The sequence below is a fragment of the Sus scrofa genome, chromosome 14, assembly GCF_054392235.1.
Source record: "Sus scrofa isolate SSC_HxYL_T2T_F1_AM1 chromosome 14, Sscrofa_HxYL_maternal_Yorkshire_Landrace_v2.0, whole genome shotgun sequence".
Lineage (NCBI taxonomy): Eukaryota > Metazoa > Chordata > Mammalia > Artiodactyla > Suidae > Sus > Sus scrofa.
The window spans coordinates 95,719,054-95,733,483 of record NC_139396.1 but is presented as its reverse complement, the minus strand read 5'-3'; the positions used below and the strand labels follow the sequence as shown (position 1 = coordinate 95,733,483).

General features: G+C 38.7%; 1 protein-coding gene across 2 annotated transcripts in view; it reads right to left on the bottom strand.

Moving 5' to 3' along the window:
- Positions 1-14,430, bottom strand: part of PALD1 (phosphatase domain containing paladin 1) — a 151,835-nt gene that overhangs the window by 2,720 nt on the left and 134,685 nt on the right. The gene's annotated exons all lie outside the window — the stretch shown is intronic.

Below are 14,430 nucleotides of genomic sequence, written 5' to 3'. Positions count from 1 at the left end.
CAAGCTCTAGAATGGCTATAATCAAAATGATAGGAATTCCCATTGTGGCTCAGTGGTAACAAGCCTAACTAGTATCCATGAGGATGCAGGTTCGATCCCTGGCCTTCCTCAGTATGTTAAGGATCCATTGCTCCCATCAGCTATTGTGTAGATCTCAGACATGGCTCAGATCCGGTGTTGTGGCTGTGGTGTAGGCCAGCAGCTGCAGCTCTGATCTGACCACAGCCTGGAAACTTCCATATCCTGTACCTGTGGCCCTAAAAAACAACAACAACAACAAAAACAAACAAACAAAAAAGATAAATAGCAAGTCTTGACTGGGTTGCAGAGGAACTGGAACCCTAATGCATTGTTAATGAGAATGTAGAATGGTGCAACTGCTTTGGAAAACAGGTGGGCAGTTTCTCAAAAAGTTAAACCTAGAATCACCATATGACCCAGCAATTCCACTCCTAGGTATATACCCAAGAGAAATGAAAATATCGGTCCACAAAAACTTGTACACGAATGCTCATAGCTCCATTGTTCATAATAGTCAAAAAGTAGAAATAATCCATCAACTGATAATTGGGTAAACAAAATGTGGTATGACTATACAATGGAACATTATTCAGACATGGAAAGAATACTTCTAAATGCTACAAACGGATAAATTTTGAAAGCCTTATGCTAAGTTAAGGCATCCAGACACACAACGCCACACTACATATACATGATTCCATTTATATGAAATGTCCAGAGTAGGGAAATCCATAGAGAGAGAAAGTGGATAAGCTGTTTCAGCGACTGGCATGGGGAGGGGAGGAGAGACTGGGGAGTGATTGCTGACGAATATAAACTTTCAGGGATAATGAAAATGTTCTGAAACTGGTAGTGGTAATGGTTGCACAACATGTGCATGTACTTAATGCCATTAAATTTTGCACTTTGAGAAAGTGACTCAGAGTTCCCATTGTGGCACAGTGGAAACAAATCCGACTAGGAACCATGAGGTTGCAGGTTCGATCCCTGGCCTTGCTCAGTGGGTTAAGGAACCGGCGTTGCCATGAGCTGTAGTGTAGGTCGCAGATGCAGCTCAGATCTGGTGTTGCTGTGGCTCTGGCGTAGGTTGGCAGCAACAGCTCTGATTCGACCCCTAGCCTGGGAACCTCCATATGCTGCGGTGCGGCCCTAAAAAAAAGACAAAAAGACAAAAAAAGAAAAAAAAGAAAAGAAAAAGGGACTCTAATGGTGCTCAAATCTTAATTTTATAAAAGAAAATGCTTATTTTCCAAGTACAGGCTTATTCAGATTTTTTTCTTTCTTTCCACATTACTTTTGGTAAGCTCTGGTTTTAAGAAAATGTATCAATTTTATCTAAATTGTCAAATTTATTGGCATGAAATCCTTCATAACATCTTATGATCCCTTTAACGTTTATTGGCTCTGTAGCGATAGTGCCTTTTTCCTTCTAGATATTGTCAGCCTGCACTTACTCTTTTTCTATATGTCTCGCTAAAGGTGAATAAATTGTATTTGTCATTTTAAGAAACAACTATGGCTTCTGATTTTCTTTACTGTATATCTGCTTTCTGTTCCTGATATTTCTTCTCTATTATTTCCTTTGTACACTGTTTGGATTTTTAAATTAACTTTATTAGAGTATAGTTGACATGCAATATATTAGTTTCAGGTGTACAGCAAAGTGAATCAGTCATACATATAAATATATAAATATTTTACCATATAAGTTATTACAAACTATTGAGAAGAGTTTTCTGTGCAACAGTCGGTTCTCATTGATCATCTATTTTACACAGTAGCGTGCATAAGCTATTCCCACCCTCCCAGTTCTTTCCTCCCCTCAACAGTTTCACCTATGGTAACCAAAAGACAGGTTTTGAAATCTGTGAGTTTGTTTCTGTTTTGTAGATAAGTTCATTTGTGTCATTTTTATTAGATTCCACACATGTGATATCATATGACGTCTGTCTTTGACTTACTGCACTCAGTATAATTATCTCTAGGTTCATTCATGTTACTGCAAATGGCATTATTTCATTCTTTTTTATGACTGGATAATAGTCCATAGTATGTATGTACCACACCTTCTTTATCCATTCCTCTGTCGATGGACATTTAGGCTGCTTCCATGTCTTGGCTATTGTAAATAATGCTGCAATGAATACTGGGATGCATGTTATCTTTCTGAACTATGGTTTTCTCCAGATAGATGCCCCAGAGTGGGATTGTTGGAACATACAGTAGTTCTGTATTTAGTTTTTTAAGGAACCGCCATACTGTCCTCCATAGTGGTTGCACAAATTTGCATTCCCACCAACAGTGTAGGAGTCACTGTTTGGATTTAATCTGTCATACTTTTTAACATTTTGAGGTAGATACTTTGATTATTGATAGCACATCTTTCTCCTTTTCTAATATATGCATTTGTGACTATCCACTTCCTTTTAAGCATGACTCTCATCATTTCCCACATACTTTAGCATGCTGTATTTTTATTACCCTTCAGTTCAAAGTCTTGTCCAATTTATTTTTTGACTTTAGGGTTCTTTTGAAGGATACTGGTTGATTTCCAAATCTCTTGGGATTTTCTTTTGTTTTTTGTTATTGTTTTTGACTTCTAGCTAAGTCCATTAGATAATAGAACATTATCTGTAAAATTTCAATCCATTGAAACATTCCATTTTTGAGACTTATTTTTTGGCCCACATAGATAAGTTAGAAAAACATTCAATGTGCACTTGAAAAGAACATGTATTTCTTCAGCACATGGATACAGTGTTCTGTGTGTGTTAATTGGGTCAAGTTTACCAATTGTATTATTCACATTTTTTTATACTGATTTTATTGCTGTCTGCTTGTTTAACCGGTTACAGAGAGAGGGAAGTTAAAGCTTTCATGATGATTGTATATTTACTTAGTTCCACTGCTTGAGTTTTCTTCCTTAGGTTCTCTTTTATACACAGGTTGGATCTTCTCTATCTTCCAAGGCTATCATTTTCTCCATATCCTTTTCCCTCCCATTTTTCAGTTTATTTTTATTTCTTTTAAATTTTCCTCCTTTTCATCTTCTATTTCTCTTATGATATTATTTGTGTTATTTATTCACTCTAGTTTAGTTTTCATTTCTGAAATGGTCTTTGCTTAAGTTTTAAATTTTATTATTTTTTTAAAAATTTTTGGCCATATCCACAGCATATGGAAGTTCCTGGGCCAAGGACTGAACCCAAGCCATGGCAGTGACATCGCCAGATCCTTAACTCCTAGGCCACCAAGGAACTTCAGTTGTGCTTTTTAGAAAAGAAAAAGAGGTTTTAATTACTGAATTTTACAGTCTTTCTTTTGTCCAATCATCTGATTTATGAATTTTTATAATCCTGTGTTATGCTTTAACTTCATAACTTCAGTCATTTTTTTAAAATCCTTTTAGCTTGTTTTGAAATAGTAAAATAAAAATTTCATTTGTTTTGTAGGCATGTCTTTCTAGAGAACTTCATTGTCTGATGACCTATTATTATGCCCGCTAGTCCCTTTTCATATAAGAACCCTGAGTGGGGCTGGGTTCCTTCCCTCAGGTCTGTTGCCCATGTTTAAGTGAGGTAGGTTTCCCTATGTTCCTGAATGGGAAGAATGGGCAAGGATTTTTTGGCCAAGATTCATGACTCTAGGGCTCCCCCTTCTGTTCTACTGGAAACTGTCTTTTAAACATGGCTTCACAGGACTTTGAGAACCGCTTCCTGTTAACAGTTCCCCACTTCTATCTAGATCTTCTTTTTACTTGGCTTCTCTCTGTCCTGTTCAGCTTAGGTTCCACCCCTTGTCATTTCACCTCAGTGTAGGGCTTTGTCCTAAAAGGAGTATTTGCCTGGCACATTTCAACAGTTCATAGGGAGATTTCATGTGCTTTTGCAAGGATTAACTTACATCGTAATTTTAAAGCACTTCCCAAGGTGCCTGGCAGAAGGTGAGTGTTAAATACGGGATGTTTACAATAGGGATAGTTATGAACACCTACCCATTTCTTTTCCCTACATACTAGTGCCACCCATAGAAACAACCTATTTCCTTGATATGAGTCTCTCTTTTCTTGCCTCGATGCCATTGCTCCTGGTATTCCACGCCCTGAAAACTTCTGCACAATGTCTCCTGCTGCCAGTCCTCCAGAGCATCTGCTTCTGATGACATTAGTGGATTAACTGAATCCAAAACTACCACTCTGGACTCATTTCCTCATTTCTAAGCCACACACCCCAAAGCTCCCTTAAGATTGTATGCCAGTGACCTACGTTTTCTTTAGATCTCTTACTCCGTCCCAAGCCCTTTACATATATTACCTTTTAATCTCCGTAGCCACCCTCTGAGTTATAGGCATAATTGGGTAGGTAAAACTATTGGCTTTATTTTACATACGAGGACACTGAGGCATGAAGAAATTAGATCCAAGGTTGATTGTTAGTTGTGACAAAGCAGTGATTTTGACCAGGCAATCTGGCTCCCAAGACTATAAATTCAATCATGGTGCTAAAACTTCTCTGTACTGTGGTCTCCATTAAAGACAGAATCCTGTCTTGCATGGCTCTGTAATCAGTAGCACCTAGCAGCACCTAGCATATACTAGGCATTCAGTAAAGGCTCCATCAATGAGTTACAACAGATGTATGTACACAGTACACCATGCTGATCAAAAGCACAGGGCTGCAGGGGTTTAAGATGAAACTTTTCTAGCTGAAAGGCAGATGGAAAAGTCTCAGACACTGCTCCATTTCTTCCAAAGAGCCATTAGTCAGACTCTTACTCAGAATTTTTTTTTTTTCCATTCAGGTTTAAGCTCAGTGAGATATTTATATTTTCACAAGCCCTTGGCCACTAGTAACCCACTGCAAAGCTCCCAGACATGGCCAAGCAGGGCCTTCAAGACATTCACAAAACCTACACCAATTTTCTAAACTCTATAATCTGAGTTTAGAAAAGACATCCCAGACCTACTGTTCTTTAATAGAAATATCAGAAAACAAGAGCTCACTGATGAGTTAGAAATCCAGTTTTTCCAGATGTTGGAATTTCACTTGGATATGGACTTACTAGGCAGCTGTATACGAGCTGCACTCCTGAGAGAGCCCCAGCCTTGCGCCAGAAACCCTGGGTTTGGTCCCTGCTCTGCCACTTGTTGGCCGTGTTATGCTGGGCAAGTACTACTTACTGGGTCTCAGTTTTTTCGTTAAGTAAAATAACTAGGAATAACAATATTCTGCTTATGTCACAACACGGTTAGGTGTAGATTAAATAATGTATCTGAAGGTCTTTGTAAACTGTAAAGTCCATGCTATCCAAAAGCAAAAGAGTGAGCCATGGAAGCCAACTGGGAAGGCTGGGCTGCCATTGCGGGAGCAGATGAGTGAGCCAAGAAGTGAAAGTGAAGAATGGAGCAGAGAAAGAAGAGATGAGAGACTTCAGAATCTGAAGAGAAATCCAGAAAGCACAGGAGAGAGGGAGGAGCCTGGTATCGTCACAGTTTCAGCATTCTGAGAGTCCTATAGTATATATTACTATAGCAACACTCATTATCTCCATTGTTTTGTTTTGTTTTTTTAAAGCAGGAGATTCCACTCATTTCCATGATATGCACATTGGCAATCTAGAGTCCTGTTCTACTAATCCATGGAGATCAATGTGGTGGGGTGAACTTCGAATCAAAGGTGTTACAAATGCCCTTGCAGTGCTCTCTAAGTTGGGTTGATTTCATATGAAAATGTCATCACATGCCATGCTTAGATCTCTTTGTTGAAAGAGGAAAATTTTTCGTTTATGTAATAGCCTGTGAATTAGCCGGTGAGTGCTATACTTATCAGAGTCTTTTGAATATCTCGGAATGAAATAGAAAGCATACAATAAAATAGTTTAGTACATAGTAGGTGCTGCCTTATTTGAATAATATGAATAAAAGATTTATTGCATGAGTCATATTTGTGAGATCAAATATTATAGATCAATAATCTCTGTAGCAAAACACTTAGAAAGGCCAGATTAAATACAGCAACATGTAGGAGAAAACCTAGATGAAACTGAAAATAAGTAAAAGAAATCCCAAGAAATAAGATCTACGGAGCGAAGCAGGCAGACCAGCAGTGGAGATCCGGAGGGTGTGTACCTATCCAGGAAAACCAGGGCCCAAGTGAAAGGCAAACATGTCTTCGGGTGGGGGATGGGGGTGGGGAAATTGAAGCTGAGATCATCCCACTTAAAACCTAAATAAATGCTCCAAGCGCTAATAATGCCAATGAAAGGGGAGACTAGAAAAAGGATCTATTTACTAGGAAAGTCAAGAAAGACACTTGTTTGTCTCACTCTCAAGTCTGAGTGGAAGGACAAAGATCTCCCCTAAAACATCAAAACCACAGACTTACCCTCCCTTCATCTGAGGTTTAAACTGACCCCACATGTATGGGTCAGAATATGCCAAGCCAAAAAGTAAATATAAATAGATGGGTTGGGAAAACTGGGAGGTGCTTCACACAACCAAATGCAAACCTACTTTGGAGGAATTTCTGAACCCAGGCTTTGGGGGATTCCCACAGATAAAGACACTCAATATAGACCTTTTTTTTTTTTGTCTTTTTGGGGCCATACCCATGGCATATGGAGGTTCCCAGGCTCGGGGTCAATTTGGAGCTGTAGCCACCGGCCACAGCCACAGCCACAGCAATGTGGGATCCAAGCCGCATCTGCGACCTACACCACAGCTCACGGCAACACCAGATCCTTAACCCACTGAGCGAGGCCAGGGATCGAACTTGTGTTCTCATGGATGCTAGTCAGATTCGTTTCTGCTGAGCCGTGATGGGAACTCCTCACAATATAAACTTATGAGCAAAACACTCAAGGATACAAGCCACTAAGATACCTGTCTGATAAGGTGTAAGGTATAAAATAAGCTGATGTGACAAGATAGAGAATTAGATGCACCAAGGGCTACAGGATGTAAAGGGCATAACTAGATGTAAAATTCTAATTGAGTACATTTTTGAATGTTTTTTTTACATTTTTTTAAAGGAATAGAAAGCATAATCACAAAAGTTGGAACAGAATGAAAGAGAGTTTATAAGCAGAAAATAAATAACTGAAAGTAGAAATGAACGTAACAAAAATCTAGAAGTTTGACCACATACTCTGTAAGTAAAACTCAGGAAACAGGTCCATTCATGCATTGCTGTAAGAATGAAAGCTGATGCCAGCCCTATGGAGAGTATGCATATGTGTTTATATGTAATATGTATGTATATATACATGCTATGTGTATACATGTAATATTTGTATATATGTATGTGTGTGTGCATATGTGCATATATACATATAATTTATAACAAAATTGTACATATACAAGGTTCTGACCCAGCAGTTCAACCTCTGGAAATTTATACACAGATAACATCTTTACATACCCACAATGAGGTATATACAGGTTTTTCACTGTAGCATTGTTTGTAAGAGCAAAAGACTGTTAAAAAAAAAAAATGTCCATTAATAGGAGGCTAGTCAGGAGTTCCTGCTGTGGCACAGATCCAAATAGTATCTATGAGGATGTGGATTTGATCCCTGGCCTTGCTCAGTGGGTTGGGGATTCAGGATTGCTGTGAGTTATTGTGTAGGCCGCAGATGTGGCTCAGATCTGGCCTGGCTGTGGCTGTGGCTATGGCTGTGGCTGGCAGCTATAGCTCTGATTTAAATCCTAGCCTGGGAATTTCCATATGCCAAGGGAGTGGCCTGAAAAAGCAAAAAAAAAAGGCTAGTCAAATAAATTATGGTTCATCCATATAATGAAACATTATCCAAGTGTTTAAAAATAAAAGAACAAGAAAACTCTCCATGTGCTGATATGCAAACACCTCCAAATTATACTATCCAATAACAAAATCAAAGTACAAAGCAAGATGTATAACATGCCTTCATCTGTGTGAAAAAGGGAGAAAATAAGAAAACATTTCTACTAGTATTTGCTTATATTAGTATGAAAAAATTCTGAGAAGACGCAAAGAAACTAAAAAAGGGGGGGTGAAGTGGCATCTGTGGAGCTAAGTTGGTAGGGAGCAGATGGGAAAGGAGCAGGAGGGAGATTATTCACTATATATCTTTTTATAATATTGTGATGTTTGCATCTTGATAAATATATTACCTAATTTTATTATTTATTTATTTATTTATTTATTTTGTATTTTCTAGGGCCGCACCTGTGGCATATGGAGGTTCCCAGGCTAGGGGTCTAATTGGAGCTGTAGCTGCCAGCCTACACCAGAGCCACAGTAACGTGGGATCCAAGCTGCATCTGCAACCTATACCACAGCTCACGGCAATGCCGGATCCTTAACCCACTGAGCGAGGCCAGGGATCGAACTCACAACCTCATGGTTCCTAGTCAGATTCGTTAACCACTGAGCCATGACGGGAACTCCTATATTACCTAATTTTAAAAGTCAATGTTTAAATAGCAGATTAGACAAAGCTAAAGCCAGAATTAGTGAACTGAAATAAAGAACTGGAAAAAAATAATGAGAACAAAGTTCAGAAAGACAAAAAAGTAGGCAATAAAAAAGAGTATAACAGACTGGGAAGACAGAGTGAAAAGTCCTGTTATACGGCTAATTGGCATATGCCACCAGGCAAAAATAGACAGAATGAGGGAGACGGACTATATGAAAGGATAATGCTTAGGATGTTTTTCAGGTTGATGAATGATGGGAATCTTCAGCTTCAGGAGGAATAAATCCCAAGCAAGATAAATTAGAGGACATTCATATCTAGATAACATATTTTGTCATCTAAGTTCAAAAAATCAAAAATGAACAGATCTTGAAAACAGTCCCTCCCCCCTCAAAAAAAGACAAATTCTCTACAAAGGAATGACAATGAAACAGGAGCAACAACAGAAACCAGAAACAGTGAAATAACTGCAAAGTGCTAAGAGATGTCAACCAGTAATAACATCAAAGTGTCAGTCACCCGAAATTATGATTTAATATCAAGGGCGAAACAAAAACTGAAAGCCTGTGCTGCCACAAATGCTTAATGAAAGCACTTTTAATGGGTTCACGTTCAGAAAAAGGAAAACTGGAGTTCCCATTGTGGCTCATCAGATTAAGGTCGCTGTGAGGTGCAGGTTCTAAGGATCCGGCATTGCCACAAGATGCAGCTTGGATCCAGTGTTGCTCTAGCTGTGGTGTGAGCCACAGCTACAGCTCCAATTCAGTCCCCGGCCCAGGAATGTCCATATGCTGTGGGTGCAGCCGTAAAGAGAAAAAAAAGAAAAGAAAAAGGAAAAGGAAAATTATTTCTAAAGGAAGCTCAGAGATGAAAGAATAATGAACAAAGACATTGGTAAATGCGGAGGTAAACATAAGCAAACTTTGACTGAATCAAGTAATAGTACCAATGACTAATTTAGTAGAGGAAAAGTAAATAGAACTAGAAAAAAATAACCCTCAGAATAAGCAAGGGTGATTTTTAGATAACAGTATACCAAAGAGAACAATAGTAAACCCAGGGGGATGTTAACCTCCAGATGGTGACCTAGTCCATCATACCTATTGCATATTTGTAAGTTGTTAAGAGATCTTTAAAATTCCATCACAAGTAAAGGAAGACTCTGTAACTAAGTGTGGTGACAGATGTTAACTAGACTTACTGTAGTGATCATTTCACAATACACACAAATAGCAAATCATTATGCTGTACACCTGAACCTAATAATAAAGTTCCATGTCAATTATACATCCATTTTTTTAAAAAAAGATTGAAAATTAATGAACTAAGGATTCACCTCAAGAAGTTAGAAAAAGATCCATTTACAGCAACATAGGTGGACCTAGAGATTACCATACTGAGTAAGTCAGATAGAGAAACAAATATCATATGATATCACATATTAAGGAATCTAAATTATGACACAAATGAACTTATCTACAAAACAGAGAACAGACTTGCAGTTGCCAAGGGGGAGAGGGGAGGGAGAGGGATGGATTGGGAGTTGGGATTAGTAGATGCAAACTATTATAAACCAAGTGGATAAACAATAATGTCCTGCTGTAGAGCACAGGGAACTATATCTAATATCCTGTAATACACCATAATGGGAAAAATAGTAAAAAGAATATATATGTATGTATACCTGAATCACTTTGCTGTGCGACAGAAATGAACACAACATTGTAAATCAACTATATTTCAATAAAGCAAATTTTTTTAAAGATAAAGAAGTTAGAGAAGAACAATAGGAGAAGCCCAAAGAATACAGGGAAAAGGGAGGAAATGAAAAAAATCAGAATGAAATTAACAACTTAGAAAATAATGATACAATAGAGAGGATCAATAAAGCCAAGAACATATATTTTGAGGACAGTAATAAAATACATAAAAATCTCTAATAAGACTGATACAGAAAAAAGAGAAAAACCATAAGAAAAATTGTAATCAAAAAAGAGTCATCACTACTGATGCAGAAGGATTTTTTTAAGAGACAGACTGTTGTAAATAACATCATGCCCACAAGTGTGAAATTTTAGACAAACAAGAAGGTTTCCTAGAAAAATGTAACTGGCCAAAACCAATACCAGAAAAAAAGCCAGAAAACCTGAATAAAGCTATAACTATTGAAGGTATGGACCTTGTAGTTACAAATCTACTCATCAACAAAAACTGAGTGCCAAGAAATTGGCACAACATTGTAAATCGACTCTATTTTAACAATTTAAAAAAAAAAAAAAAACTTTGCTACACAGCAGAAATTGGCACAACACTGAGAATCAACTCTATTTAAAAGAAGAAAATTTAAAAACAACTGAGTGGCAGCCTTCCACAAACTCTGCCACAGCATGGAGAAAAATGGAAAAACTCTTCAACTCCTTTCATGAGACTAAGTTATCACCATAACTCAAGCATAACTGTGGGTAACTCATTTGAGGGGTAAGGAAAACCGCCAAAGTGTCACAAATCTGTATCGAAAAAGGAACAAGGAAGGTTCGATCACAGGATGAAGGGAACAAAGCCTGAGGCTGCACTCTGGATCTCTAAAATATGCCCAATAAGTGCACTCTAACCATGTGATTTGTTAAAGGACTTCTGCTTTTATTACAGTTTGTGAATGCAGTAGGTATAGATCATGTAAGTAGATGGCATCAGAATCAATACCTTCCTCACACATTCTGTGCCGAGTATCCATGGAGCTTTTTGGCAAGAGGAAATATCTTGTAACCTTAAAAATGTATATATTAAAACCTTATCCTTGCCGCACGTGTGGCCATTAAAAAAAAAAAGAAAGAAAAAAAAAAAGCATATCCACATGCAAAAGAATGAAGTCAGAGTTTATATATATATATATATATATATATATATTTGTTTTCTTTTTACAGCCACATGTACAGCATAAGGAAGTTCCTGGGCCAGGGGTCGAATCAGAGCTGCAGCTGCCAGCCTGCACCACAACCATGGCAACACTGGATCTGAGCCACATCTGTGACCCACACCGCAGCATGCAGCAATGCCAAACCCTTAACCCATTGGGAAGGCTAGGGATCAAACCCATATCCTTACAGAAACAATGTCAAGTCCTTAACCCACTGAGCCACAACAGGTACTCCCTGAGTTTATATTGTTACCCAGACCTAAAGGTAACTATAAGACTCTCAGAAGAAAATATAGGAGTAAATCTTCATGACCTTCAGCAGAGACTTTTAGATACAACATTAAAAACATAAAAGAAAAAATAAATTGGACTTCATCAAAATTAAAAACATTCCATCAAAATTAAAAACATTCATGTTTCAAAAGACACCATCAAGTGAGTAAAAAGACAATTCACAGAAGGAAATATTTGCAAATCACATACCTGATAAGCATATAGAATCTAAAATATATAAAGACTTTGTTTTGGAAAATAGAATTATTTTCCAATATGCTAAATAAAATAAAATAACATATATAAGAACTATTATAAGTCAACATAAAAAGACAAAACCCGAGTATAGCACAGGGAATCCTGCCCAATATTATGTGTGGTCTACATGGGAAAAGAATCTGAAAAAGAATGGATGTGTGTACATGTACAACTGAATCACTCTGCAGTACCGCAGAAATTATCACATTATAAATCAACTATACTTCAATCAAACTTTAAAAAATGAAAGAAAAAAAAAGACAAAACCCAATCCAAAAATGGCAAAGAACTCTAGTAGACATTTTTCCAAGGAAGATACCCAAGTGACCAGTAAGCAAATGAAAACATGCTCCACATCATTAGCTAATGGGGAAATCCAAATCAAAACCACAATGAGACAACACTTCATACGCACAAGAATGGCTGCAATCAAAAAGTAAGATAATAAGGAAATGGAGAAATCAGGACCCTTACATACTGCTGGTGGGAATGTAAAATGGTGCAACCACATAGGAAAACAGATCCTAGAGAGTTACCATAGACCCATCAACTCCACTCCTATATATACCTGAGAGAAAAATATATGTCGACACAAAAAAACTTATACACAACTGTTCACAGCAGTTTCATTCATAATAACCAGTAAGTGAAAACAACCCAAATGGCCATCAACTAATAAGCGGTTAACCAAATGTATTATGTCCATACTACCGAATATCATTCAGCCATGAGAAGGAATGCAGTATTGATACACACTACAGCTTGGATGACCCTTGAAAATATTCTGTTATGTGGAATAAGCCAGATACAAAAGGTCCTATAAGACTTAATTAACATGCAATGTCCAAAATAAGAAACTCCTTAGAGACAGAAAGTAGACTGGTATTGGGGAAAATGAGCAGGGACAGCTCGTGGGTACAGCGTTTCTTTGGGGGAGCAATGAAAATGTTCTAAAATTGACCGTGGCGATGGTTGCACGATTCTGTAAGTTGTTCTAAAACTCACTGAATTGCACACTTTAAATGGGTGAATAGTATGGTATGTGAATTCTATTGTCGTTAATAATAAACCATACAGATGGTGTCTGGAAATTGCAACATATCTCTGAGGAAAAACTGTGCTTAAAACACAAGTCAGGAGTTCCCGTAGTGGCGCAGTGGTTAACGAATCCGACTAGGAACCATGAGGTTGCGGGTTCGGTCCCTGCCCTTGCTCAGTGGGTTAACGATCCGGCGTTGCCGTGAGCTGTGGTGTAGGTTGCAGACTTGGCTCGGATCCCGCGTTGCTGTGGCTCTGGTGTAGGCTGGCAGCTACAGCTCCAATTAGACCCCTAGCCTGGGAACCTCCATATGCCACGGGAGCAGCCCAAGAAATAGCAAAAAGACAAAAAAAAAAAAAAAAAAAAAAAAAAAAAAACACAAGTCAAGTGCTAGGTTGCAAGAGGAAAGGACAGCTGTCATCAGTTATTCAGGCCAAATCAGTTGTAAACTTGGATGTCATCACAGCTCTTTAACGGACCGCCACCTCCTTCCCGCCCCACCAGCATCTCCCAAACATTAGCCACTTCATACACCAGGTGAAAACTGCTAAAATGCATATTTCATCATTAGGAATCTAAGGATCCTTAGAAATGCCACTACGTCTAGTCACTTATCATGGGGCAAGATAACAGGAGAAAAAAGAATGTATACATGTATGTGTAACTGGGTCACCATGCTGTACCGTAGGAAAAAAAAAATCGTACTGGGGAAATAACAATAAAAAAAAATTTTTGAAAGAAATCCCAAAGTCCTCCTTTTTATTTTATTTTTTATTTCATTTCTTTTCATTTGCTTTTGAGGGCTGTACCCACGGCATAAGGAAGTTCCCAAGCTAGGGGCTGAATATGAGCTGCAGCTGCCAGCCTACCCCACAGCCACGTCAGGTCTGAGCCACGTCGGTGACCTACACCACAGCTCTTGGCAACGCTGGATCCTTAACCCACTGAGCAATGTCAGGGATCGATCCCGCATCCTCATGGATACTAGTCTGGTTCGTTGCTGCTGAGCCATGACAGGAACTCCCTCCCTTTGATTTTACAGATGAAGAAACCAACCTAGAAAGGAGTTAAAGCTCTACTGCCAAGAGTCACACAGCAAGTTTGCGTCAGAGCTGGGTTTAGAACCTGTCTCCCCTACCTTACGTTTCTCTTCCTACAGATTTTCCACAGGGTCCACACCCCTCAAAGTTGTCAAAACTCAAGTCCCCACAGCCTGGGGGCTCGAGTTAGGCCTCGGATGAGGCCGGAAGGCAGTCAGGAGGCCACAAATTCTGGAAGAGGGAGGAGGGACCCTGCGGGGAGGAGATGGGGCTGGGTTTTGAGAAGACAGCTTAAGGCGCAGTTCCCGTAAGAGCAGGGGTGCAGTGGTGGGCCTAAACTCAAGGGATGAGCCATCCCCTGGTGTCACACGTGGTCTGGGGCCTGTGGCTATTTTTTCCTGTCACTTACGCCATCAGAGGGTGAACTC